This window comes from Monopterus albus, unplaced genomic scaffold (assembly GCF_001952655.1).
Source record: "Monopterus albus unplaced genomic scaffold, M_albus_1.0 scaffold355.1, whole genome shotgun sequence".
NCBI lineage: Eukaryota > Metazoa > Chordata > Actinopteri > Synbranchiformes > Synbranchidae > Monopterus > Monopterus albus.
Genome location: NW_018128235.1, coordinates 175,293 through 187,835, shown reverse-complemented (window position 1 = coordinate 187,835; position 12,543 = coordinate 175,293). Strand labels below are relative to the sequence as shown.

General features: G+C 43.1%; 2 long non-coding RNA genes across 3 annotated transcripts in view; both read left to right on the top strand.

The window, feature by feature from the left end:
* Positions 1-1,084, top strand: part of LOC109974983 (uncharacterized) — a 4,666-nt gene extending 3,582 nt beyond the window's left edge. Inside the window, exons 2-4 of the long non-coding RNA XR_002277063.1 lie at positions 458-631; positions 788-937; positions 1,041-1,084. This is a non-coding gene — a long non-coding RNA (uncharacterized LOC109974983). The remainder of the gene's footprint in view (positions 1-457; positions 632-787; positions 938-1,040) is intronic.
* Positions 1,085-4,335: 3,251 nt separating this feature from the next.
* The window catches only part of LOC109974968 (uncharacterized), a 72,711-nt gene continuing 64,503 nt past the window's right edge, over positions 4,336-12,543 (top strand). For both annotated transcript variants that reach the window (XR_002277060.1, XR_002277061.1), the window contains exon 1: positions 4,336-4,686. This is a non-coding gene — a long non-coding RNA (uncharacterized LOC109974968). The remainder of the gene's footprint in view (positions 4,687-12,543) is intronic.

The following is a 12,543-nucleotide window of genomic DNA, read 5'->3' as shown; positions in this document are numbered from 1 at the left end:
TACAACCAAAAAAAGATTTTGTATTTCCATAAGTGGGGTAAAACTATGGAATAATTTAAGTGCGGACTGAAAAAATAGTAATAGAATTGACGAGTTCAAACGTAAATATAAAGGTGTGTGTCAATCAAGATATATGCAAGAACAGGCTAAATGATTATATTTTGTAAACCATTCTTTAGTATATCAATTGTGTGATTTAAGAATGTTAACACTGTTATATTCTTTTTTAGTATAATGTGTGTGTGTGTGTGCAGAAGTGAATCATTTATTGCTTGCAAACCAGTGATGGTAAGATGATGTCATGGGGTAGGACTGGATAAGTCTGACTACTCCATTCAAGCATGTATTAGGTATAAGCAAATTGATATTGGATTGTGTGTAAAAATGTGTGTTGTTATATCAACTGTTTTATATGCTTGAAAGAATAAATAAATCAAATCAAATCAAATCAAATCAGTGACTGTTGGGACAAGGAGCCCAGAACGTCCAAACTAGGAGACATTCTGCTGTAGCACAGCGGCCCAGATATGAGGTCAGCAAGGATGCACCCACTGCCTAAACAACTGGGCCCTCAATAACACAGGCCTGCAGAAGGTAGGATCCAGGCAGCAGCACCAGTTACGTCACACAGGTGTGTTTACAAACCATATAAGAAACAGTGACATTTGTGTTTTGTACAACTTGTACGACTTTCATCATAAACATAGTTAAGCATCACTGGCTAAAGAAGGACACCGTGGAAGACACCTACCATAGTGTTGATGTGTTTAGCTGTTCCATTCTGTAGGCCCACCCGGTGGATCGGCATTACACCAGACTCCAAGCCTCTCCTGGGCCCTCGCTACTCTGTGGTGCTGCAGCCAGATGTTGTCATCTGCACAGATCCTCTATAATGCTCTAACCCCCATGGAGGAAACAAAGTGTGTTGAGCTCTCAGGTCAGTGCTGTGCAGCCATAGCAGTCCCTGATGTTTGGATGGTCACACTTGACCAGGTGCATTCTTTCAAAGCTAGAGTGTAACTTTGATGGTTCTGCTACAGATACCACTTTGCTGCTCAGTGACGACTGTCTCCACACACACACAGACACTGTTTACAGTGAGTTTATACTGCATGTGGACAAAAAGCTGTCTGGAGAGTGAGCACTTCCAGAGAATCGAGGCCTCACTGCACCACCAGGAACTACACTTCTGAATTTGGCTTTATTTGTGTTAGGATCCATTTGGGGATCATCTCAAGTGGATGATGCAGTGGTCACACAGGCCTCCCTCCAGGTTATAGTGATTCTTGAACAGTGAGGTAAGAACATTTGTCTTTGTGACTGTGGGTGCACATACAATGCAAGCCACATTTCTAGAGACAGGAATGCTTCTGTTGATACCAGTGCCTCTATGTGGTTAGAGGTAAGAGAGGGCAACAGATGGCTGGCACAATGCACACTCCATCTGGGATCAGCTCCAGGTTCATCGTGACAGTGAAGGAGCCTCAGTGGCTTCAGTTCAGTGGTGATGATCACCGAGGTCAGAAAATGTGGTTGTGTTTCCACAGCACTGACTTCAGCTAGTTCAGCTCCACATGACCACGACTGTCAGACATGACGTTAGAATAATACAACCTTCTAACTTGCTGATCATAGTGTTAATACAACAGGAGTCGTTCAGTTCATTTAATGGAAGATGAAAAGGAGACGCAGCCACATAATGAGACACATTAAAGACATCCAGCACAGACACAGACACATCACTGAGGTAAATACATATGTGATTAACAGTCGAACTACTGACCTATTGCTCATGTCAATCTACTTTGGGATCAAAATGAATCAAGGCTGGTTTTCGTTTCAGATTTGATCAGTTTTTAAAGTTAATATTTTCTGTCACCACAGACTTTCTGGCTGTCGACTCTCAGAGACTCACTGTGAAGTCGTGGCCTCAGCTCTGAAGTCCAACCCCTCCCATCTGAGAGAACTGGACCTGAGCATCAACAAGCTGCAGGGTCCAGCAGTGAAGCTGCTGTGTGCTGGACTGGAGAGTCCACACTGTCGACTGGAGACTTTGGGGTCAATTCATGTTTCTGCTCTTGTACATTTTATATCAACAGAAGTTTTCAATGTTCTTCAGTTCATTGGTTTTGCTGAGTCATCAAACTGGATTGGTGTTTGTGAGAAAACTGTTGATTTATGTCCAAACTGCTGTGACATGAAGTCACTGTTTCTAATGTTTGGTACATAATAAACACATTGATATAAAAATAAAAAGCAGCTTCAGAACACTGTTTTACAGGAACCGACACTGCTTGATGCAAATGAGCCGTTGTGTTTGCTTGTGCGGTGAAAAGACGTCGATCCAACCTCTGCAGCAAACACACATGCACAATGAGTCTTTCTTCACATGTTCATGTGCTGCTACTGTTTATTTCCTGAACTCAGACGTTCAGACATGAAACAGTAACTGTGGCCTGTGCAACAGTTCAGGCTCTGTTCTACTGGGAAAAGGTTTTGGATCCAAAATGTCAGACAGTTTAATTCTTACACACTTGGCTGAGGTCAGCAGTGTTTGTGAATGAAGGAATGATTCATTGTTAATGACTCACTGGGCTTTTATTTTGTAAGTCCAGAGTGTTTCCTGTAGGCTTTCCCATGAACCAGTGTTAACATGAACAGGTGTGTGAATATTGTGCTGACATCTGGATGATGTCTTTAGAAGGCCAACATGATGATGATGATCCACAGGAACAGAAGGACAAAGTGGCTCTGCTCATTGGAGAGACAGGCTTATTGTACAGAGCAGTCAAGTTCTTCCACTGCAAACTGGGAAAACTGGAAAGGGGCAAACTGCTGGACATAAAACTGAAGGTAGAACAACTTGTCTAAAACATTGGTGGGTACTTCAGATTTCACTTTTGTGGATTTAAGAGTCCCGAACCACAAAAAACCCAGACCCAAAACAAAAGACTGGGCTGTCCATGTGGTGTAGCTTACAACATGTAAAATTCTGAAAATAAACATCTGATAAAACCATGAACAGATTATGACTCAGTACGTCCCTGGGCACATGCAGCCTACAGGGTCCCACCCTTCTACTCAGAATCTCGAGAATGAAAGAGGGCATTTTTAAAGATGTTTTAGTTTGTGGTAGTGTTTTGTCTCTGGGCATTGTGTGTCTTGTCATTTTGTGCCTATACTGATGTATAGTATACTGATGCATGTTTTTGTTTATTTGTCTCTTTGTAATGTTATCTTCTTGTTTTTTGTAACTTTGTGGCTATTTTGGGTCTTTTTGTGGTACTTTTTTAAACAGGTTTTAAGCCTCTTCTCCATCTTGTTTGTCAGTAGCAGCAGCAGGGAGTTCTTTGCTGGGTCCGACTGTTGTTGCTCAGTTTGTCCTGCAGAGGGCACGCAGCAGCATATCTACACTTTAGAGAAACAGAAGAAAACAAACTATCAGTAAAATTCTGTACATCAAACGACACAAAACAACAGCTTTCCTACAGATTCGTGTATCAACACGTACACACACATGCATACGTTTCATATCCTGAAATAGCACCGGTCCAGGCCACTGGGAACGTTTCCACACGGTTTTGTTAGCGGATGTAGTAGCGAGCTAGGCCAGCAGGTGGCAGCATCGTCAGGTAAGTGAACGAAGCTGCTGCGTGTTTGGCTTACAAACAGCAGGACCCTAACACAAAAGTGACACAATTAATTAATATACAGTTAAATTAATAATATATAAGTTGAGAAAAATGTAGAAAACAACAATAATAGTAATACAAGTCATATCAAACTATAAAATTATAATTAGGTGTAGGTATGGAATAAAAATAAAGGAAAGTGTATTAAAATATATATATAAACTAAAAATGGAAATGCGTACAGAAACATTTTTTAATTACATTATTGAGTAAAATATTAAGTACATAAAATATTAACAAAAATTATATAAATTAAACCAGTCAATAAAACGAAGCAAATAAATTCATGTTAAGTCAAGTATACAAAACAGGTTAAAAATTGTGCTGTGTAGATACATTTAAAATACTAAACATTTAAAATGTCAAATATGTAAACAAAATGTAAAGATTTAAATCAATTAAATAAAATCGAATTATACATAAATTATAAAAATTAAAGAAGTTAATACATTAAGCTAATAGAAATAAAATACATGAAGTAAAATTAGGATACAATTACCTAAAATGAATTAAAGAAAAAGATCATGTAAAATGAAAACACAAAGAAAACGTTTTAAAGTTGGCTAATCAGTAAGGTCAATAAATTACCGAATAAATAAATGAAACGACCCACCCCCACCCCCCACCCACCCTCTCTCTCTCGTGTCCTTCTCAAGTCGATCGCCCCTGTGACGTCAGCGGCCGCTCGGTCTTTCCAAGGAGAAGCGGAGGGAAAAGAAACCGGAGAGACCGAGACCCTCGAACCCGTCTATCCATGTGTCGTTACGTCGCTCCGTGAGCTGTGTGTGTGTGTGTGTGTGTGTGTGTGTGTGTGTGTCGGAGCCACAGACAGGAAACCGCAGAAGAGAAGGAGGGGAGAACAAGAAGCGTGAGAGGAGTTGTCGGTAGTTTTCCCCCGCTCCGAACATGGAGCGGACTGGAACTTTCCTGCTCTCCGCGGCTCTCCTGCTGGTTTCACTGGGACACACTGGGGCACGGGCGGACTCGTTTAAAGGTAGGCGCACACAGCAGGAGCAGGTTTTTGTGGTGGACAAGGGGTCCGGGTCTCTGCGTGAAACATGGGAGTTGTTCCTAAATGTGTCGGCATCCAAGTTTCCAGCTGGAAAATGTCCTGCTCCTTCCCTTGTTTCCTTTCCTTCTCTCCTTATCCTTTCTCCTGCCCATTTTTCAGCTCGGAAAAACTTTGAGTTCAGACCAGAGGTACCGCAAACATGGTGGAAATACTGAAAGTAATAGTACCAACAGACAGTGTTCAAAAGTAGACTAAAACAGAGTAGAGATGAGGCACAGAGGAAACTGGAAAAGAGCTGCACCGATTCAGTTCATCATGGAAATCAGTTTCACATATTCAGCTCCGTTTGAATTCTGACTGTTTTTAAACTAGCCCTTAAGTTCCGGCATTTTTATTGATCATATCAATGTTGTTTGCAGTCACATCAGTAGCCTCCCTGTTCACACAGCCCTGCTGCAGATTGCTGCTTCGCTACAGAGCACAATTCAACAATAGAGTGAAGTAGAGTCCAGTGGAAATGAGGACATACAGTTGCAGAAAATAAAGCAAAAACATGGAGAAATTGCTAAAAGATTCTGTTACAGTTCATCATGGAAGTCAGTTTCACATATTAAACTCCATTTGGACTCTGACTGATTTTATGCCTCTTAAACTAGACCTTTAAATCCAGAAGAACGTGTCAGGATCTGATAAATACTGTAAACAACAACAAATCCTGCGAAGTTATGGTACTGACAGACAGTAGTGATGCACGCTGCTGCACCTCACTGACATCTCTGACGTCCCTGAATCCACAGGAAATGTGTTTGGTTGTTTCCTGACTCGACACAGGTCACTACCTGTTAACTGTGGATGTCACTCTTGTTAATCTGAGATGCTTCTGGAGTGTCTGACGTGTGACCGCTCTTGTCCACGCTGTCATCATGCAGCCATGCTCCTCGCAGCTGTTCATTCAGCTGCATGTGTGCATGCTCCCTGTTTTGGCCCTTAATCTGTGGAGGCAGGTAACTGCTGTGGTCTAACAGGATGGATGTACAGTGACTTGCTCAGATGCAGAACAGACACGTTTAACCGTTGCAAATTATGTGTCTGTTTATCGTTGTTATCAAGGACCCAGCTTTAGTGGACCCTCAATCTGAAGTGTGACCAGGAGCGTGTGCGTCCCTTGTCCATGTCTGTCACCTTTTAAATCTAGTCCTCCTGCTTTATAATCTAGTTTTAATTGACCTAGTTTTCAAACTAGTGGCCTCTAGTTATTAATCTAGTCTTTAAACCTGTCTTAAATCGAGTCTCTTCTGGTCTCTAATCTCTAGTCGGTGTTCATTCTTTAACCCAGTACTGTCTAGTTACAAATCTAGTTCTTTCTATTCTCCATTATTCTTAAATCCTGGCCCTACTAGTCATGAGTCTAATCTTTAATCTAGTTTTAGGTGTAGCCTCTCTAATCTAGTCTTGATCTTGGTCTTCATGTGAATACGTCAGGTTGTAAGCCACAGTTAACTCACCGACTGTGGACAGAAATCTAGAATAAAATGACTGAAGTCTTGATCAGGACGAAAACAGACAAGGAACTGTTTAACTCTCTCCAGCCTGAAGGCATGTTTGATTTCCCCTCCTGTCCATCCCTGTCGGCAGGACGTATGCTGGGGGGAGGCGTGGCGTGAGAGTGTGAAGCAGCAGAGAGTGAAATTAAACTCTCCACGGCCTCAGTCCAAGATGGCTGCCACACCCTAATAATGCTGCTGATGGAGCGAGGCTACTGAGCTCACCCCCGCTTCAGGGCTGCAGTGCTACTTTGTCAGTGTGTTGTTGGTCAGTTATTTTGTGTTTGTTTGATCCATAAACCAGGCTCTCCTTAATGTTAACTCTTGTTCCTGACAAGACTCAATGGCCCTTCAGGCCCTCACCTGGTCTCGGTGGGCTCACAGGATGTCCAGCCAGCGTCAGCACATTTGAAAAGTAAAAAAATCGGAGGCTAGAGGCTTTTGGCTACATTAGCTGCCACTGCCGCACTGCAGTGTACCACTTAGCTGTCCAGGTGCATTCTGGGTCATGTATGGCCAGTTTGTCATAAGGAAGAAGAGCGTGTGAGCAGTGCCAGTTTGTCCAGCCTGGTTAGAACACGGTGAAAGTCCAGCAGAGGAGTTGAAGCTGTAAGAGGCGGTACACGTGTTGGAGTGTGTGCATGCTACAGTGCACATATATTAGTGTGTCACAGTGTGTATGTTGCTGTGTGTGTGTGTGTGTGTGTGTGTGTAAGTGTGTGCGTCCTCAGCAGGGTTTTATTGAAGCTCACAGTTTAAACACATGCGCGTGCAGTGAAGTCAGGTGTGTGTGTCTAATCTTCTGAGACTTCCTCCCTTTGTTTTCTTTCCTGTTTTTCTTTCCTTGTTCCTTTTCTTTCCTCCCCTTCTTTTCTCAGGGTCCTTCCTTAAATATTTGTGATTGTGATTTCATGGAATATTTATTAAATTTTTATTTACATTTCCATGTACTTTAGAAGTAAAGAACAAATTTGTAAAACTTGTGCAACGCTACGGCTTTTTACAGTATGAATATATGACATATTTAAACATCTGTAATGTTCCACAAATGTCTTCAGACTCTCAACCATCTCTGACACAACAGACGAACACACACTTGTTTTGGCCCTTGACAGAAACACGATCACACACTGGGCTCATTATACTGCACCAAGGAGCAGATCTGAGTGAGTGTCCACATTGAGATGAACTGGCTTGATATGACCGCGCACTAACGCTGTTAAAGGCTGCTGCGTGTGTGTGCACTGGCTCGAGAAGCGGCCGGAGAGCGGACACACAGTCACACGATCTCTTTCTCTCACTTTGTTTTTAGTCAGATGTTAATATCAGCAGCTGTGCAGTGTCTGTGCGCAAGCCTGGAAATAATGTGGCTGTTGTTCGAACATCGAAACCCTGATCTCACTTCAGACAGAAACTCACGTTCACCAGGTGCCTGGATGTTTTCTCTATGACAAGAAGGGCTGAAGGAAGGAAAGAAAGAAGGAAGTATTCAAGGAAGTAAAGAAGAGAGGTAGGAAAGATGGGAGCTGAAGTCAGTGGTTACCATGTTAACTCTGTGCAGCTGTGCGTTGTGACCGCGACCTGTCCTCCTCACTACATTCTCCACGTGACTCCACGCCGACAGAAACACAAACATTAATAAAACATGCTGTTAATCTCTCACCCTGAATTTGCGCTCCCTCTCATGCTTCATGTTTGTATTTAAGTAATTTAAAAATGCTCAGATCTTGGCTGGTCTTTAATCTCCCCCACAAATCCACATCGAGCTGTGAATTATCTGCAACAACACAAGCAGCAAACTTTTACTTTTGCACCTAACAAAGCTGGACTTCCTCTGTGTGTTTGCACTCAGTCAGGGCTGGATTAACACCGTTAGAGAAAGGAGCCATCTTCCCTATGGGTGCCCGGAGGCCTCTGGGATTAATGCGCTGCCTTCAGACGCCAAATCGGCAAAGCGAGCGGGGATTAAAGGAGGCCAGATTAAGACTCCTTTTGTTTAACGTGTGACATGAGATAGAAGCTGTGGAGGAGAATTTGTGAGATCCAAATCTATCCCCTGGTCCCAGAACTCACCACAGGACATCTTAATGCTTCAGCTGCTGCTTGAGGGTATGTTCACATGCACCAAGTGAACTGAACAGTTTTGGGTTTCACTTGGTTTCTTTGACCAAAACAAGAAGTCTGAAATCACCTTCTGGTCTGTAACACACTCTCTGACCTTTGTGAGGATTTGTCACTGTTTTCTAAGAATTTTGTAACATGTCATATATGTCAAAAATCGCACTTTTTTCAGTGACGTGTGGACTCACCGACATGAAACCACACATTGGTCTGGTTCAGTGTGACGTCCGCTTCCTGAGGATCTCACTATTTCTGATGTCCCTCCAGAACAAACCCCATAGATCCGCTTTGAAACTAGAGGACAAGAGGCTGCAGAACTTCATTCAAAATCCTCCTGTTTCTAAGTTTCCTACAGTCTCACAGTGACAGTTGTGTGTACATCCATGTGGACGCTGCACCCAGGAGCTGCTCGCAGCTCATTCTGCTGCTGTTTCATTCATTCAACTCACGAGGAGATGGAGTAGAGAACCTGAGCCAGTCTTCCTTCAAAAAGGCACCTAACTTTCCAATAACCTTTGGTCTGACTGTGTGTAATGGTGAAATTCATTTAGACACCCTTTGGTACTTAGTCACACTTTGGCAGCTACTTTTCAGTGCAAGTCAGTGAGTTAAAACTCACACTGCCTGTTCAGCAAACTTCAAATACATTTGGACTCCAGCCCTTGTGAGGACTCTGGCTGTTGCGGGTCCGTTCACGTGAACATGTGGATCGGACCAACTGGGCTGTGGTTTGGTCAAGTTGTGAAGGTAAAGATAAAGAAACACTTTGTAATGTATCCACAAAATGTGATCTGACTGGTGTGCAGCGTCCATACATTTAGCCATCAGTGGTGGAGTCATTGTTCTATTTCGACATGGATCAGGGCGGTAGCAGGAGCAGGTGTATTTCAACAGATCATCAGTAAAATGAGGCCTAGCCGTCTCTGCTTTGACTCCGCTGTGCTCATGGGGATGTGTTGTGTTCTGCCCAGTGCTACAGAGCTGCTCTGCTTCAAACAAACGGATGTTTACCTCAGTTCACAGCATCAGGAGAATAATGTCTGCAGTGCATGGATGGGTCATGCCACAGTGGCCCCTGGGCACAGATGTGTTCAGGGCCCCCTGAAGCACACAGAGGCAAGACCCAGGCCTGGAAGAGGACGTCTTTAAAGACGTTTTGCATCCTTGTGTTAGGGGGGTTTTCACTTCATGTCTAACAAACTGGTCTTTAGTTGTCAGTGGGTTAGGGTTAGTTACATGTGTCCGTTAAAGTCAACAGAATGAGAGCGTTTGTAAACAAGGTGAGTTTAAGGACAAGTGATGGGACATCTGGCAGCTCAGACCTGGGATTAGTTAGTGCCAGTTGGGGTTGTTAAATTATGGACATATTAAAGATAGATTAATGACAGTGGTGCGGTGGGTAGAGCAGTCGTCTCCCAACCGGAAGGTTGAGGGTTTGAATCTCGGTGCCTGCAGTCCATGTGTCGAAGTGTCCTTGGGCAAGACACTGAACCCCCAAGTTGCCCGTGATGGCGGTGCGTATGCATGCAGTGGCCCGGGGCCCTCGGCTCCAAACATAAATTTCGTTGTATGTGTTACAATGACAAAAAAATAAAGCTTCTTCTAAAAAAAAAATATTATTTTTTTTGTCCGAGTAGTGTTCAGGGGCAGCTGAAGCTGTGGGACAATCTCAGACAGACGTGGAGTTTCACCTTCTGTGTGAGTTTGTGCCCAGGTGTGATTATTACATTAATATCCAGATTAATATTTCAGACGTCAGCTTCTCCCATATGAGCTCTGATACGAGAACCTGCCTGCAGACTAAAGGAAGGAAGGATACATTTTTCATTAGGTTTTTAATGCTTTCTCTTCTTTTATCATAGTGATCTGCAAAGTGTTGCAGATCACACTCTTTGCTGTGGTATGCGTGTGTCATTAAAGGCTACAGGGATGTGAGGCCCAGAAGCTGCTGTTTAACCTAAATTACTACAGTAAATATTCATATGCAGCAAATATCTGTGTGGTTAAATATTAAAGCCGTGTGAAACTCGGCGGCGCTGAGCTGCAGCCGATCACAGTTCGATGCAAGTGTTCCTCTGAGCCGAAATAAACACAACAACTTACCAGTCAGCAAGGACCAGTCTGGTGCTCAGATGGTTTCCAATTTTAATGGTGTCTCAAGGTTTTATCAGAATTAGAATCAGAATCTGCTTTATTGACCAGGTGTGTTGGACACATGAGGAATTTGACTCAGGTACATTGGCTCTCAATGTGCAAACAGCAAACCAGCACAAGACTGTGTAATATAACAAAAATAAGCAGTATTTACAAGCAACAGAAAGTGCAAACAATGCAGAATAAGCAGTATGTACAGACAGTAGCAATGCAATATCTTTATAACTGGGTGATGTCCAGTTAGTCCAGGACGGGATGGAACAGGAAGTAAACAAAAGGATGTCCAAACTCCATGCCCCATCCCTGAGGCTGAGTCCAGCCACGCAGCCAGTCATTCTGTCAGAATTTAGAGATTACAGCTGGCATTTTGACGTTATATTGGTAAAACAGTTCATAAGTGAGAAAATAGTCAGCAGGTTGATTGATGATAAAAATAACATGCAGCTGGTTTCATGGCTGACAGCGAATGCACCACTGCTGCTCACGTATTCAGTGTTTGTTCAGTTGAAACAGAAAAGATGCGTTTGCTCGACTGTTCTCTGTAAAGTCCAGCTGGCAGTTTGCTGCCGGTGCATTCACTGTGGTCTGTAAATATGAGCGCTGCTGGCAGGCAGTGGGCGACTGCATGTGGTGGCCCAGCTTAGTGTGTTCAGTGTGTGGTAACCTCCTGTTTTCTGAGGCATCTTTGTGCTGAGGACGAGTTTTTGGGTCTGTGTGTGTGTGTGTGTTAATGTGTGTGTCCTCGGGCTGATCCAGACTCTTAATGTGCCACCAGGCTCTGATTAATGATTGGCTGTAAGTGTGTCAGACCATAACCGCAGGAAACCAAGAATCACCTCTGGGACCGGTCGAGGTTAAGAGAGGTTAAAGATGCAGAGGACCATTACTGCAGCTCCTGACATAACTTCTATTTGACCCGAATCGTCATCTTCTGCATTTTTAAACTATTTTCTTCATATGAAACAGTTTGAAACATTTAAGGGAAGCAGCTTGTTCATACAGTTAACGAAGGTGGACAAACTCCGAGACATGAGAGGGACAGATGGCCCAGGGTGTGCTGCCACCTGGTCTTTGTACGAAGTGACATGTCTCTAGGTTGAAAGACATAAAACAAACAAGGAGATGAGCATAAAAAGACACTGATTTCTAAGGGATGAAATATGACCAAAGACACAAAACTACAACGAGAGCAGAACTGCAGACAGGTAAAGGCAGGGGGGTGCATGAGTGCCCCTCCATGTGTGACTGGCCGAGCGCCATAAGGAGGAGTGCTGATAACAGTGCATGATTAGTGTTTTATGGTCGGTCGAGATAACACACACACACACAAATGGGAGCTACACATATTGTTTTGATTATGTTACAGTGAGTGTCCAGTGTTGCTCTGTGATTAACCCTCCATTCATCAAGGCCGTAATGTGCATATGTGACTGGTGAATTTCTGCATTGTGTTTTCTTGTGTTGGTGCGAATGTGGTGGCTGAAGGATCCACAAGACACTGGGATTGCGTTTGGAGGCGGCCTCCATTTAATCTGACAACATAAAACAACCATCAGCACCTAGCATGTTCTGCCGGACCTCAAACCCAATCTATACAAAACAATACATCATGTTAGTATACATCATCATTAGAACAAGCTTAGTGATTAGCACCGTCAGATGTCACAACAGTGTTATAACAATACATGTATGCGGGTATCCGCAGTCATTGTTTACACAGAGGAGGTCAGAAAAAAAAAAAAAAAAAAAAAAGATGTGGTCACAAGCAATAAAAGGATGACAATGGGTTATAAACTGACCTCTTCCCGGTGGAACATATCAAAAGGGAAGAGGCTATGACACAATACCGGATTTATATGACATTTGTGGGACAAACGAAGAAGAAACAAGGAAGAGCTGGAGGCCACAACCCAATACACAACATATAGGAGACACTCAGGCTCTGGATGTCAGGTATGAATAAACAGTATTTGATCCAAATAAACAACTTTGTGTAATTATATAGTATCACGGTTACACA